Here is a 13268-nt window from a genome sequence, read left to right as displayed (position 1 = left end):
ACAAGATTAAAAATCCCACTAAAGGTCACTTTACTCTGCTCTCCATAATGATTTCAAGTGTACTCAGGGGTCTTTAACCTGAAGTTGACTGATGTGCCACAGTTCAGCTAACATTAAAAAAAGCCTGGTGTTGATGTTTACTGAGGACAATAAGTAAGTTATTATATATATATATATATATATATATATATATATATATATATATATATATATATATATATTACGCAGTCTATATGAATTATTATTGTTACTGTAAAGATTTTATTTGATATCTTTTTGTATTTCATTAACAGGCAGGGCAGTCCTTGGGTCTCCAGGTATGCCATCACATCACCACGGCATAATTTTGATATGAAAATCTTTAATATAAGTTTGTTTTTGTTTTTTGTTTTTAATCTAGGACCTAATGGAACTGTGATTCTGACCCCTGCCAACCTGATTCCACACTTAGCACTCGCTAATGTAGGTGGAGCAGGTCTCATAGCAATCTTGCAGAACTGGGGTAAAAAAAATTGTTATATATTCTCTTTCTCCCTCTCTCTCTCTCTAAATGTGTGTAAAACAAAACCAAACAAACAGACATGTTTTCTGATCGAGCGGGAACAAGATCAGCTTCAGGTAAATTCAAAATAGTAATAGTTTAGTCCACTTCGCTTTTGATGTTTATCTAAGAACATGTCAACATATGAAATGCTCTTATTGGACACGTCTCTATAAATAAATGTTCATGACTAAAATAATTTATGTATCGGGGTGAAGATGGAAAAATAAAAGCTTTGCTCATGTTGAACAAGTATAACAAACAGCTAATGGTGTCTAATCTGATTTTACTGTAGGTGCAGCATGTCTGTCTTGGATTGTCCCTTTATTGTTTGGCAGTGTTGAGGGAGCAGCAAGTTGGATGTTCACAATTGCGTGTAACGTGACTGTGAAATTTGAAGGTTAACACACTGAATAAACACAAAATTTCAAACACTCAGATAAAGCATGTGTTGAGAACTGAATTACAAAAATCATTGATGAAAATTGTTGCTGATTTTTACCTATCATTTTGAAGTAAAATATCATTGTAAAGGGCAAAGATGTTTTATCTGATCCAAAGACTGATATGATGCTTCTGTTCTCTTCATGCATTTAATGTGAAAATAAAAACACATGCAAAATAAAAGTATAGTTGTTTTTATTGTAAACACCATAATGTAATGTACAGTAACAATATCAAATCCATAGTCCATAAATGTATCACTCTTACAGAGCCACTAATCTGACTGTGTTGAATGGGCTCAAACACCTGTTTCAGTCAATGACGGGCAATTTACACCTTTTTTGTCATGTGTTTTTTCCTGGGTTTTCTGTCCCTCTCCATTAAAATTAAACTACCATAAAAATGAGAGACTGTTCATTTCTCTGTATGTGAGGAAACATACAAATTATTCAAGAGGTCAAAAAATTATTTCTACCACTGTAACTGAAACGTGGAAGAAATATGGAGACTGGATTTAAAGACCTGAAGACAACACTGACAATTTGAGGACTGAGATCACTTACAATAATATCATTGATGGAGATACAAATTAAGGCAGATATGTAAGAAAGAAAGTCTTTTCTTTCTTTAACCAGGCTTTTCACTGATATACTGCTTGGTGCTTGTTTTCTGCACAATCCCACAATCTTATTGGAAGGTCAGATTATGCAAGAATTAGAGAAATTGCAAATAAAACAAAACGAAAACAAAGAGCTTCATCACTGGCTCTATTACTTTCTATAAATTTCTCTGTTATTATCCTAAAGCTCATGACAGTACAATTAGAAAATGGCTGGAAGGGCTGCCATGAGAAGCCTGTTATCTTTCAAAAGAACAAGGCAGCACAGCTTTGCAAAGTTTCATCTAAATAAACCACAAAACTTGTCATTTGGACAGGTGACCTGTTAAATTCTCCCAATTCTTCCATCTTTGGGCTGAAGGAAGGACAACACTTGGTGTATAAATGCTCAATCAACAATCATTTTATTCCATACAATTCTTATTATTCCATACATCACTTTTGAGCATAAACCATCCGGAGGGGAGATGAGCGCAGGAGGGTGTCCGCCTGATCACGAAGTGTCTGAGCGTTTCTCACATTCTTATAGCTTCAGCCCCCCTCCAAAGTCATAAAACCTAAACATCCACATTCTTTCTCTCTCTCAGTGAGCCTAAGTTACGACCTTGGCTTCCTGTGTAGTATGTTCTGTTCTTTTCTAATCAGACAAATAAGGCCATGACTCTCTGAAAACAGTATTTCTTATAACTCAGCAGTATAATGCATCATAAAACAATATCATTCATTCACAATAAATCAGCAGTCTAATGTGATACAAATCAGTTTAATAAATGTAATAGTTATCACCTTCTTCTAAGTCAGGAGAATAATGCAAACTAAAACTACATAATGATTTCACAATCTTTAATTAGGGGTATAACGTGGCATAAGATAATATAATAATCTCACAGACCCCATAGTGGTCTTTTTGTCACAGAACAGTTCATGGAGGTCAGGAACTTTATTGCCTTAAGTGTTGCTTCTTGATGCTCTTTTTTTAACATTAAAAAGCTTTTATGAATGTTTGACATGTAGTTATGTTTTTCCTGTTACTCTTGTTTATTTATTTTTTTATCCTACTTGTTCTATTTAAATTTGTACTATTTCTATTTTTACAAGCACTTTGTAACTTCCGGTAGTTGTTCAGACATAATTGTGACGTCACACCACTGCCGTGACAACAGCAATGGAATCTGATGAAGCCTCACCCATGAATAGTCCTCCTTTACATTGAGGAAATAGATAAATAAAGGATCAGGGCCTTTTCTTTCTTACTTCAAAACAAGTTCTGTACATTGAATTTGTCAGGGCAGGTGTAATATTTAAAGAAATTAGGTCACTGCTGAACTGTATATAACCATCATCCTTAACATTACATTAATTATCATTTCATCAAAGCATTTATTGAAGCTGTTGGCATTATGTTATAATTAGTATTACAGGGGTTATCATAATCAAATAGTAACATGTTTATTACAGGTGCAGTTATAACTACTTTAAAATGATTGAGTTAATATATATATATCATAACTCAGACCCTGAGTATATTGTTACAGTAAAATAGTAGCTGAGCAAAGGCCTGAATGTATTCAGCTTCTTGTGGTATTTGAGTTTGCTTAGTTACAGGTGACGAAAGGATGTCCAGTCCATGGGGACCTCAAAGGCCTGAGATCTTCACCATATTTGGATGGATGGGGAACTTCTGTGTCTGCAGTTATCTCTTAAAATACATGAATGTTCTGTACATGCAAATTATGTGACTGTAAACGCAAGAGGGGGCGTTACAATACCCTGATGGGATAAAAGCAATCTAGAGTGTATTTTGGGCAGAGATGTACAACTGATGTTTTGCAGTTTGCACCTCTCCACGCTGCGTGCATTCATTAAAATCAATTGTTTGACCGACCTCTTCTGGACCATCATTGTTTTACTCTCGTCCTCAATTTCGAACCCGTAACATTTGGTGCATTGGCCGAGGGTTGAGAGAGGGAGAAAGTTGGAGATTGAGACTGAGAGGGTCCAAGGTGCTCAAACAGGCAGACGCGAGTCAGTGGTCGAAGTGAGTTGACATAAGCCGGCTTATCTAAAGGTAAGGCACTACCTGTTGAATTATTTCCAAACTGTGCCAGATTGACGATTACAAAATTGAAAGTCTACTCACTGAAAATTACTGGTAAAGGTCTGTTTTGATTTTGGTGAAAATCTCATGAGAATTGAAGTTGAAGTAATGATAATGTAAGGTTAAGTGACAGTACTGATTAAAGGAAAAGCAGTTGGACTGCTACAAGGATTTAAGTAGTTGGACTACTAAATAGGAATAGGTAAAAGTAACGGAAATAGGTAAAGGACAAGTTAAAGTAGTTGGACTACTGAATTTAGGAAATAGGTCATTTGAAATCTGTATATGGTCATACAGTTATAATTGAATATAAAGCTGGGCTTGGACATCAATAAAGTCGGTTTGGTGGTTTCATAGGATGTCTTTAAAAACATAATTAAATTTCTGTAGAACGGAACTGTGGGATGTTCTAAGAAGTGCATTGCTCAGAGGTAACGCTTGCCAAGGTCAAGGACGCTTAGACCTTGTCCTCAGTTGAGGGATAGTCAGTTGGTCACTGTGGAGCTTGGGGCACTCCAGAATAACTAGTGGTTGGACCACTTTACCGTTTGGAACGGTGTTTGCACTTTTTTGGGTAGCAAAGGTTGGACCTTGGGCGTTGGACGCTTTTAAATTGACTTAGGAACTTTAGCAATTAGACCAGATACAGGTTGGACCTGATACTGGGATATTGACAATAAAAAACTTGGAGTTTGTCCCTTGGAGGGTTAATTAAAATTTGTCGAAATTGTGTAGGTTTAAAATGTCAGGCCTAATACTGCAGTTGTAATTATAAAGACGTCTGGGTAAAATTGTGTGTCAGAGGAGTCTGTGAGTCAGGCTGGTACTATTTTTAGACTGTGTGTGTCTGTGAAAATGCAAATAAGGAAGCTGAGAGGTGCATAGAGGATGAGGAAGTTTATAGAGACTGCTAGACATTGCTGATGGCTGTATTTAAGACGCTGGTTTTGTTTATGACAATATTGTAAGTAAAGTTTTATTTCTTGCCATGACTGTATGACTTTTGCGGGGTTTTGAGATAGGATACATAAACTGTTGATACTTAGGACCGTTATTTGGGTTCTGAGAACTGAAATTGAATTTGAGATAATTTAATCAAACTAAGATGTTTTAGGATTTTTAGATGGGTTTTGTTTCAGTTTGAGATAATATACACAGTTACATTTGGTGTTTATCAGGTACTGTGGTTGACTTTGAGTGATACATATAGGTGTAAGTCGTTTGATGTTTGTTGGGTTAAGGAGGACTTTAGAAGATTGTAAGTGGTTTTTCGGTTAGTCAGATAATATATAAATAGTTAGATTTGACAGACTTGTTTACAGTTTGGCTTTATGTTAATATAGGTTGCAGCTGGCACAGAGGAAACACAGCACAACATCTTAAGGGTTTAAAATAATAATAAATAAATGAATGAAGTTTTTTAAGGGTTCTTGTGTGTGTTTTTAGGGATAGTTTTTTGTGGGTTTTTAGGGGGAGTGTGTGGTTGTGTGTGTCAAACGGGAGGTCTGAATACAGCTAGTGAGCTGGTGACAGACGCTGTAACATGAAAACAGAGGAATTAGAGACTAGAATGTCCTAGAAAGCAATAAAATGCAAATTAAGAAGCTGTGAACTGCTTAAACCACAGTTGGTTTCACAAGTACTGCTGCAAACATTGTTGAATGCGTGTGTTTAAGACGCCATTTATGTTTATTAGAGGGTGATAAATAAAGTTTTGAGTGCTGTAGTGGATGTATAGTAATTGACTGAGTTTTGAGTTATATATATATATATATGGAGTGCATTGTATATACTTAAGACTAACATATTACTTTCAGTAGTAACCTCTCTTCAGAAATAAAGGCTGTGGTGTTTTATTTTTCCAGTTATGCGTGTGCTGTGAGAAGGATTAGAGGTTTAAATTGTTATTATTTGATTTGCTCTTTCTGAGTTTGAAAACAATGCCTGTAAAATACCATTAGGAAAGCGTATTTTGAGTGATTTCAACTGTGTGAATGCTGTCAGTATTTGATTTGAGTGACTCTGTGTGATTTGTACCAAATAGTAAATAAGTAATAATAACACTAGGGAGGTTTATAGTAGAATGAGTGAAAAGTGGGAGGTTGAGAGAAAAGGCAGTGTGTATGAGACGATTATGAGAGTATTGGGTGAATGATGTCACAAAAACTGACAAATGCAAAAAACTTGGAATATTTAAAAGGGTGTGCATGAAATAAGGGTGTATTGTTTTTAGACCAAGACTTAGTAAAACTAAAGAGGGTTTGTAGACTGTAAATATGAAAAAACAAGGGTTTGATTAATTTGTAGAAACAGGAAAGAGAAACAGGAAATACTGTGCTGCTGTGTGTGTGAGAAGAAGGTGTGTGTGTGACTGATGATGTCAGGGGAGCACCCAGAGAAATAGACAGACCTTAAATTCTAAGAAGATTAAGCGAATGCATGTTTTAAGAAAAGTAATAAAGTAATAAAATTATATTAATTACAGGTTTTAGAAAAGAGACAGACCGAGAGAAATAAATACATGAACTAACAATTACATTAATGAAGTGAAAACGCACGTACACAAACTGTTACATGTGAAATTATTGTTGGAAAGTTTAATACACACATGAAATAAAGAAAGCAGTTTACACTCCTTTAATTTCCAGAACCAGTGTGTCCCCCAGACCTGATAACACCCTTGCCCAGTTGGCCCCTGTATCAGGCGAGCATGGAAGGCTGGACAGCCCATGACGGGTAAGATCCCACCTCGAAACCCTGGGACGACCTAAGGCAAGGCGCAGTCACGATTGCTTGAACCTAAGTCCCGGAGTGACCTTGGAGTCACTGGAGGAGACGGGACTTCAATGGGTAAAGCTGCTGGGTACAGGCGAAGGGGAAATGCCACTAACAATGACCAGTGATGAGCCAGAGAGAGAAAACACACCCTGTCAAAAGGAGTCTGAAACACTGCAAAAGAAACATTTACGAGATCACAAAGATCACGAATAAACATTTATAAAAATTACACATACTAACAGAAAATGCACTAACCCTACAGAGATAAGCTCATGAAGAGTAATGCATAGATAGTGATTAAAACCTGCCTAAGAACACAAACATATGTAATTAAATGAGCTTGCTAATTTCATGAGTGTTAAACTAGTGTGAATGTTGAAGAAAATAAACTTAAAACACACTTGGATAAAATAGAGTTGTGGAATAACTCAAACGAAGCTGTATGACAAGGGAGTGAGCTATGGAAAAAACAAAAACAAAAGAGAACTGAGTAAAGTAGTTTAAGAAGGGTGACTTAGGAGCGCTGTTGCACTGATTGATAAAAAACAAGTGATTAGTATAGAAAGAAAATGAAAATAATTGAATAATGTGATAAGGTTTAAACATGTATTTATCTTGTGACTGAGTATGAAAATTAGTTGGAGAACTAATGTGAGTGATGACAGAGGAGCTTGCTGTGTGTGTGTGATTGAGGCCTTCAAGGACAAGTAGACAGTTCAGAGGTGTAAAGTTGATTAAGAGGTTTATAAATTAGTGTTGACACATTGTTATAACGTGTTTATATCTTAGGTTGAATGTGAGTTTGGTAAAGTGCTTAAAGGGGGATATTGTGTACGAAACGGTGTAGCTTTTTACGTTTTGGGTGTGTTCTATGGCTGAAATTTAAGATTGTTGAAGATTTTTGAGGTTGTTGTTTTATTTTTAAAGAGGGAGTTTTAATAAACATGGACATGTTTAAGGGGTTTTGTAACAGTGCACTTATAAAGAAAAAACCTGTCAGGTGATTTTGTTTTGTACTTTGATGAGCTAATACTCAGCTCTCTTTTTTTTCTCATTTTTGTTCTAAGCAGGCCTGCAAAAGACAACAATGAATAACGGCGCCGACAATAGTCTCAGGAAAATAAAAAGTAAGGTGACCTTTTCCGAATTACAATGGGTCAGATTGTGGGTCCCTGTCTAAGAGGATTGCAGCGAGCCAATCCAGTCCAAAAGTATAAAGAACTATTTTCCTAGAAACGAGTAAAAAGAAAATAAATGATTATATAAATAAACTGAGTTTGCTGAAGGTGGTAAATCTGATTATTTGTGTGGAAGTCTACCAACACCCGATGTTAATGCGTGTGAGTGAATGTGTGGGAATGTGTGGGTGAATGGACGGACCAGGCAGACCATAGGTTGGACTGACTGGACACTGACAAAAGACTGGACTAAGGTTGGACACATGACTGATAATTGTTATGTTTTAAGTTTTGTTTTATAACACAGGTTGGATCATAAGTGGAGAAAGTGAGTATAAAAGGTGATGTTCTGGTTAACACACAGGTTTTTGTTTATAGGACGTTTCAAGGATGCAGGCTGTGGATGGAGCCAAGAAGGGATTTTGACATGATGATTAATTTGATTTCATTCCTTAAACACAGGTTTGAAGGCCCGGAGCATCTATACCTAATATGATATGATTAACCTTTTCTTTTAATTCCCTAACCTGAGTGAAGGATTTTGAGTTTGTAACACATGAGATGTGTCACAAAAAGGGGGGTCGTATATATGTGATTAGCTACATGAAATGTGCTCTTTTAGGGTTACTAAGCAAATGTCTACGTGACCTTTACCTAATAACCTTTGTGATGATAAACTTGTTTACCGACTTGCTCTTTTGTAGAACATACAGACTTAGGAAAGGGGAACCTCAGCTCTGAGTTCTGAGAATAACTTTGGTATCTTTGTAAGTTGACAGGAAACACGTTGAGACAGCCGTATAGGGCAAATGTGTTAGAGCTTGTAATTAAATGTGGGACTTGAAAAGAGGAAGCAAATTTGGTACAGGACGTACTTGAGATGATTAGATGAGAGAAGGAGAAGGTCAGGAATAGTTTAAAGTAAGATTGAGAAATTAAATGGGGTAAAAGGGGGTGTAGCTTCAGGGCAGCTCACAGCCTGGCGTAAACGCACGGTGCTGTCGCACAGCTTAAGTTATTTGGTTGATTTATTTTATGACAAAATAATAAGGAAATATTAAAAATATACAACACGTTGAGAAGATCTCTTTTGTTATATTTTAGTGTTTAACATGGAAGATGCCTCTCTGGAGCTTCTCTCCTGATGCTACTCCACCAAAAGACGCTTATCCATAGAGACTATGTCAGCTCCCAAACAGACAACAACAAACCAAGACTAGCAAAAAACAATCTGAATATAAATAATAACAAATAAAGAATAATACAGAATCCAAATATGAACGAAAGAATAAAATAGTGAAATGTGGATTATTAAATATTAAGTCTCTCTGTTAAAAGAAGTGTCTGTTAGCTGACGCCGAGCGGTCGCAGCAGATGGCTGCCCGTACCTGAGCATGGTTCTGCTGGAGGTTTCTTCCTGTTAAAAGGGAGTTTTTCCTTCACACTGTTGCCAAAGTGCTTGCTCAATAGGGGGTCACAAGATTGTTGGGTTTTTTTTCTGTATATATGAAGCACCTTGAGGCAATTTTTTGTTGTGATTTGGCGCTATATAAATAAAATTAAATGGGAATGTATTGAAGTAAACTTAAATGTCATAAACTAGGAATTAGTTCATTTCTCAGGGGAGAAATGAAAAAACGGGGACTGGTGTTAGGAATAAAAGCTATATTTTTAATATGAACCTGCCCATTATCTTGTTTTATGTACTTTAATAATGAAGGCTGGCTTGTAGAGCAAGGCCACCTTTTACTCACAAACAAGTGCTCAGCCAGACTGAAAAACAGGAAGTTTTAGTGCACAAGGCATATTAATAAATATAGACACAAAAAGAGGAACTCCCCATATAAACAACATTCAAAATGTGTGAAGTATAAAGTACCGAAATAACACTATATAAGTCACAGCTGATGATTCTAATGTTAGAGAGCTCTTGCAACTGGCGTCTGAGCTGTGCAGAGGTCGCTCTTAAGACAGGTACTTGTGTAGGTTAACATAAGGTTGAGTCCAACAGAAGCAAGGCACCCTAAATGTGCACAGCATGCAGCAGGGGTGGCCAAAATAATATAGGAAACAGCACATGTAGGGAGAGAACACCCACTAAAAGTTCTGACTACACATAGTGTGGTGGCTTATGTGAACTTGCAGGCGTTCACTATGACATCATTAGCACAACAGAGACTGAGTAAAGTTTTAGATGCTCGAAATCTGACACTTACACATGAAGGAATCAATATGGCAGATTTAATGGGATTAGGAGGACCTAATTACTGTACTAAGAAAGCAGAACTTGAAGGGAAGGTCAGGGAAGATTTAAAAGCAGGACCTGTTGGGATTTGGGATTTAGAGATTCTTTTATTGCTATCATATAATCTGTCTTATGATGACTGCATTAATAACATGTTGTACAGTATTATTTTAATAGTATTGAATATGTTTGTGATAACAGTGATGTCTCTATTTACAGGTTGAGTTTATTTCATACACAAAGCATAACTGTGCTTGTTTAGAGTTGATGTTCCGTTCAAAAGGGTCTTAAGCTTCACTGGTGAGAGTGTCCAGGTGATACATGTTGAGGGAAGATGAGAACATAGCAGGTTAATTGCATGCACGCTTACAAACACACATGATTTAAATATAGGCCAGGCCGAAGGCCTGGACTTTATGTAGCTTTTAAATTTACAGCTCCTAACTTGCAGGAATGGCGTGGAGTGTAATGAATGAATGCAAAACATGCTTACAGACACAATCATGAAATGGATTTATTTTGTAGGGTAAAGGTGGACCACATGTTGCTTTGTTTCTGCTTAGCAACTACTGAGTCGGGTGAAACAAAATGTTGTAGAAACTTGTCTAACTAGTATTAACAGTAACTTTTGCATGTTATGTATATGCTTGAAGCAAAAAGAGGCGTAAATGATGATAGAAAATTTTGAAGTGTGTTTTCTAGCGGACATTTAGGCTGACATAGGGATGGTGTGTATTTTACTCTGTGTTTAAATAGAACTAAAAGCGTTGCTCACACACATAAAGAGTATTGAGATTAGGTAAAGTTAATATAATGGATAGAGCCCAGAACATGATATTGTCAACCAACTTTGAATAATGACAGGAACCTTAGATGAACACAGTAGGTTAGTAAGGTGTAGCAGAGAGAGGCTGTTTGTTTTTTATCCCTTACAGGAGAAGATTTCCACTAGAGAGGGACCCAGAAAAGGAGCAGAGACCACTTAAGCATGAAGTGTTTTCAAGTGGGAGCTGGTGTTTTATTACTGGACCACCTAGAGGATATGAGGTGGTTTTCTGATTTGCTGAGTCAGAGGACGGCTAGAGAGGGTCAGAGCGAAGGAAGTGGACCTGGGAATGGTGGTTTCGGGGCCCATGAGGCCATTAATGGATGTAGAGGTGACAGAGTGGGTCGAGGAGTGACCCAAGGAAATGGTGTGGTGATGTCTCTGGAGAGACATCAAGAGAGGGAATTGTAATATTTAAAGAAATTAGGTCACTGCTGAACTGTATATAACCTTCATCCTTAACATTACATTAATTATCATTTCATCAAAGCATTTATTGAAGCTGTTGGCATTATGTTATAATTAGTATTACAGGGGTTATCATAATCAAATAGTAACATGTTTATTACAGGTGCAGTTATAACTACTTTAAAATGATTGAGTTAATATATATATATCATAACTCAGACCCTGAGTATATTGTTACAGTAAAATAGTAGCTGAGCAAAGGCCTGAATGTATTCAGCTTCTTGTGGTATTTGAGTTTGCTTAGTTACAGGTGACGAAAGGATGTCCAGTCCATGGGGACCTCAAAGGCCTGAGATCTTCACCATATTTGGATGGATGGGGAACTTCTGTGTCTGCAGTTATCTCTTAAAATACATGAATGTTCTGTACATGCAAATTATGTGACTGTAAACGCAAGAGGGGGCGTTACAATACCCTGATGGGATAAAAGCAATCTAGAGTGTATTTTGGGCAGAGATGTACAACTGATGTTTTGCAGTTTGCACCTCTCCACGCTGCGTGCATTCATTAAAATCAATTGTTTGACCGACCTCTTCTGGACCATCATTGTTTTACTCTCGTCCTCAATTTCGAACCCGTAACACAGGTTAGTTTGAATGACCTGTTTTACCTTTTGTTGCATGTTCTGTTTGCTTAGGAGGAAATCTTTTCTTGCATTAAGAGCAGTGGGTTGGGTGATCTCATCTATGTGTATCGTGACTGTGAAATATGAAGATTAATACATTGAATAAACATATACTGGCCTACAAATGTTTCCTCCTGTGACAAATCTCAATATCCTGAATGAAAATTTATTCTTATATGTAAATGTCAAAGACTCAGATTAAAGCATGATTTGAGAATTACAAAAGTGTCTGATAACCTTTGTTGCTGATTTTTTCTCATCATTTTGAAATAAAATATCATTATCATGATCCAATGACTGCTATCATGCTTCTGTTGTCTTTACAAATTTAATGTGAAAATAAAAACACATGCAAATTAATGTCGAGACCTTAACCTGACTGAAATGCTGTAGTGTGTGGGTCATCGGGACTGCGTGAGACAAAAACAGTATCCTGTAACTCAACCAGGGTTGCTCTCATGGTCCGTAAGACAACATGTTATTTGGTAATGGTTAGAAAATAGGGAACAACCTTTAGTGCTTAGTGGCTGGGACTAGTTTGGGGCACCAATGAAGGGATAGTTTAGTGCAAACTATAATTTCTCCCCATCAGTTTTAACCAATTAGATAGACGCACATTCTCATACAAAACTTTGTATACTGCTGAGCTAGGTTACTCTCTTTTGGGAAAACTGGCTGCAGTTAACTGCATGTTCTTTTCTGAACAAAGGGGATCTGTCAGGGTTCCTGGGTCATTAATGAACTTATCCTAATGGGAGACTTAAATGTAAATTGGGATAACAAAAGCGACAGAAAGAAACTAAAAGAAATCACAGATAATTTTGGTTTAAAACAAATGATCAATGATTCCACTAGAATAACAAATCGCTCTAGAACTCTAATAGACCTGGTGTTTTCTAACAAACCGGATAGAATGATAAAAACATATAACTTTTTGACTGGCTTGTCTGACCACAATGCAATATTCTTCTCTAGAAAGCTGACTAAAAAGCGACTGAGATGTGTCAGTAAAAGCATGAATATAAAAAAAACATTTATTCCAAATAATCAAGAGCAACATTTAATGGCAGCTCTAAATAATTTTGATTGGACTAGCATACTATCCTATGATGACACTAATAAATGTTGTGATTTATTATACTCTGCTATTAAAGGGGTCTTGTCACAGTTTCAGAAAGAGAGCCATTTAAAGAAACGAGTTTATTCCTTGCCTTGGATTAATACTGAGTGTAAACAGCTTATGAGACTCAGAGACCAGTTACTTAAAAAATCGTTACAATCTGGATTAAATACTGATCGATTACATTTTATATCTGCAAGGAATAAAGTCACACAAACTTTGAGAATGGCAAAAGCAAATTTTTTCATGACTGTAATTAATAGTGCCAAAGGAAACTGTAAGCTAATTTGGGAAAATATTAACAAACTCCTTGGTAACAGTAAGCA

General features: G+C 36.5%; 1 long non-coding RNA gene across 1 annotated transcript; it reads left to right on the top strand.

Moving 5' to 3' along the window:
• Positions 1-4114: 4114 nt before the first annotated feature.
• Positions 4115-11729, top strand: LOC134646162 (uncharacterized). The gene is made up of 2 exons (XR_010096619.1): positions 4115-4666; positions 6351-11729. It is a non-coding gene; the product is annotated as an uncharacterized LOC134646162 (long non-coding RNA).
• The last annotated feature ends 1539 nt before the right edge of the window (positions 11730-13268 follow it).

This window comes from Pelmatolapia mariae, linkage group LG16_19 (genome assembly GCF_036321145.2).
Source record: "Pelmatolapia mariae isolate MD_Pm_ZW linkage group LG16_19, Pm_UMD_F_2, whole genome shotgun sequence".
Lineage (NCBI taxonomy): Eukaryota > Metazoa > Chordata > Actinopteri > Cichliformes > Cichlidae > Pelmatolapia > Pelmatolapia mariae.
This window is presented reverse-complemented; position numbering and strand designations above follow the sequence as displayed.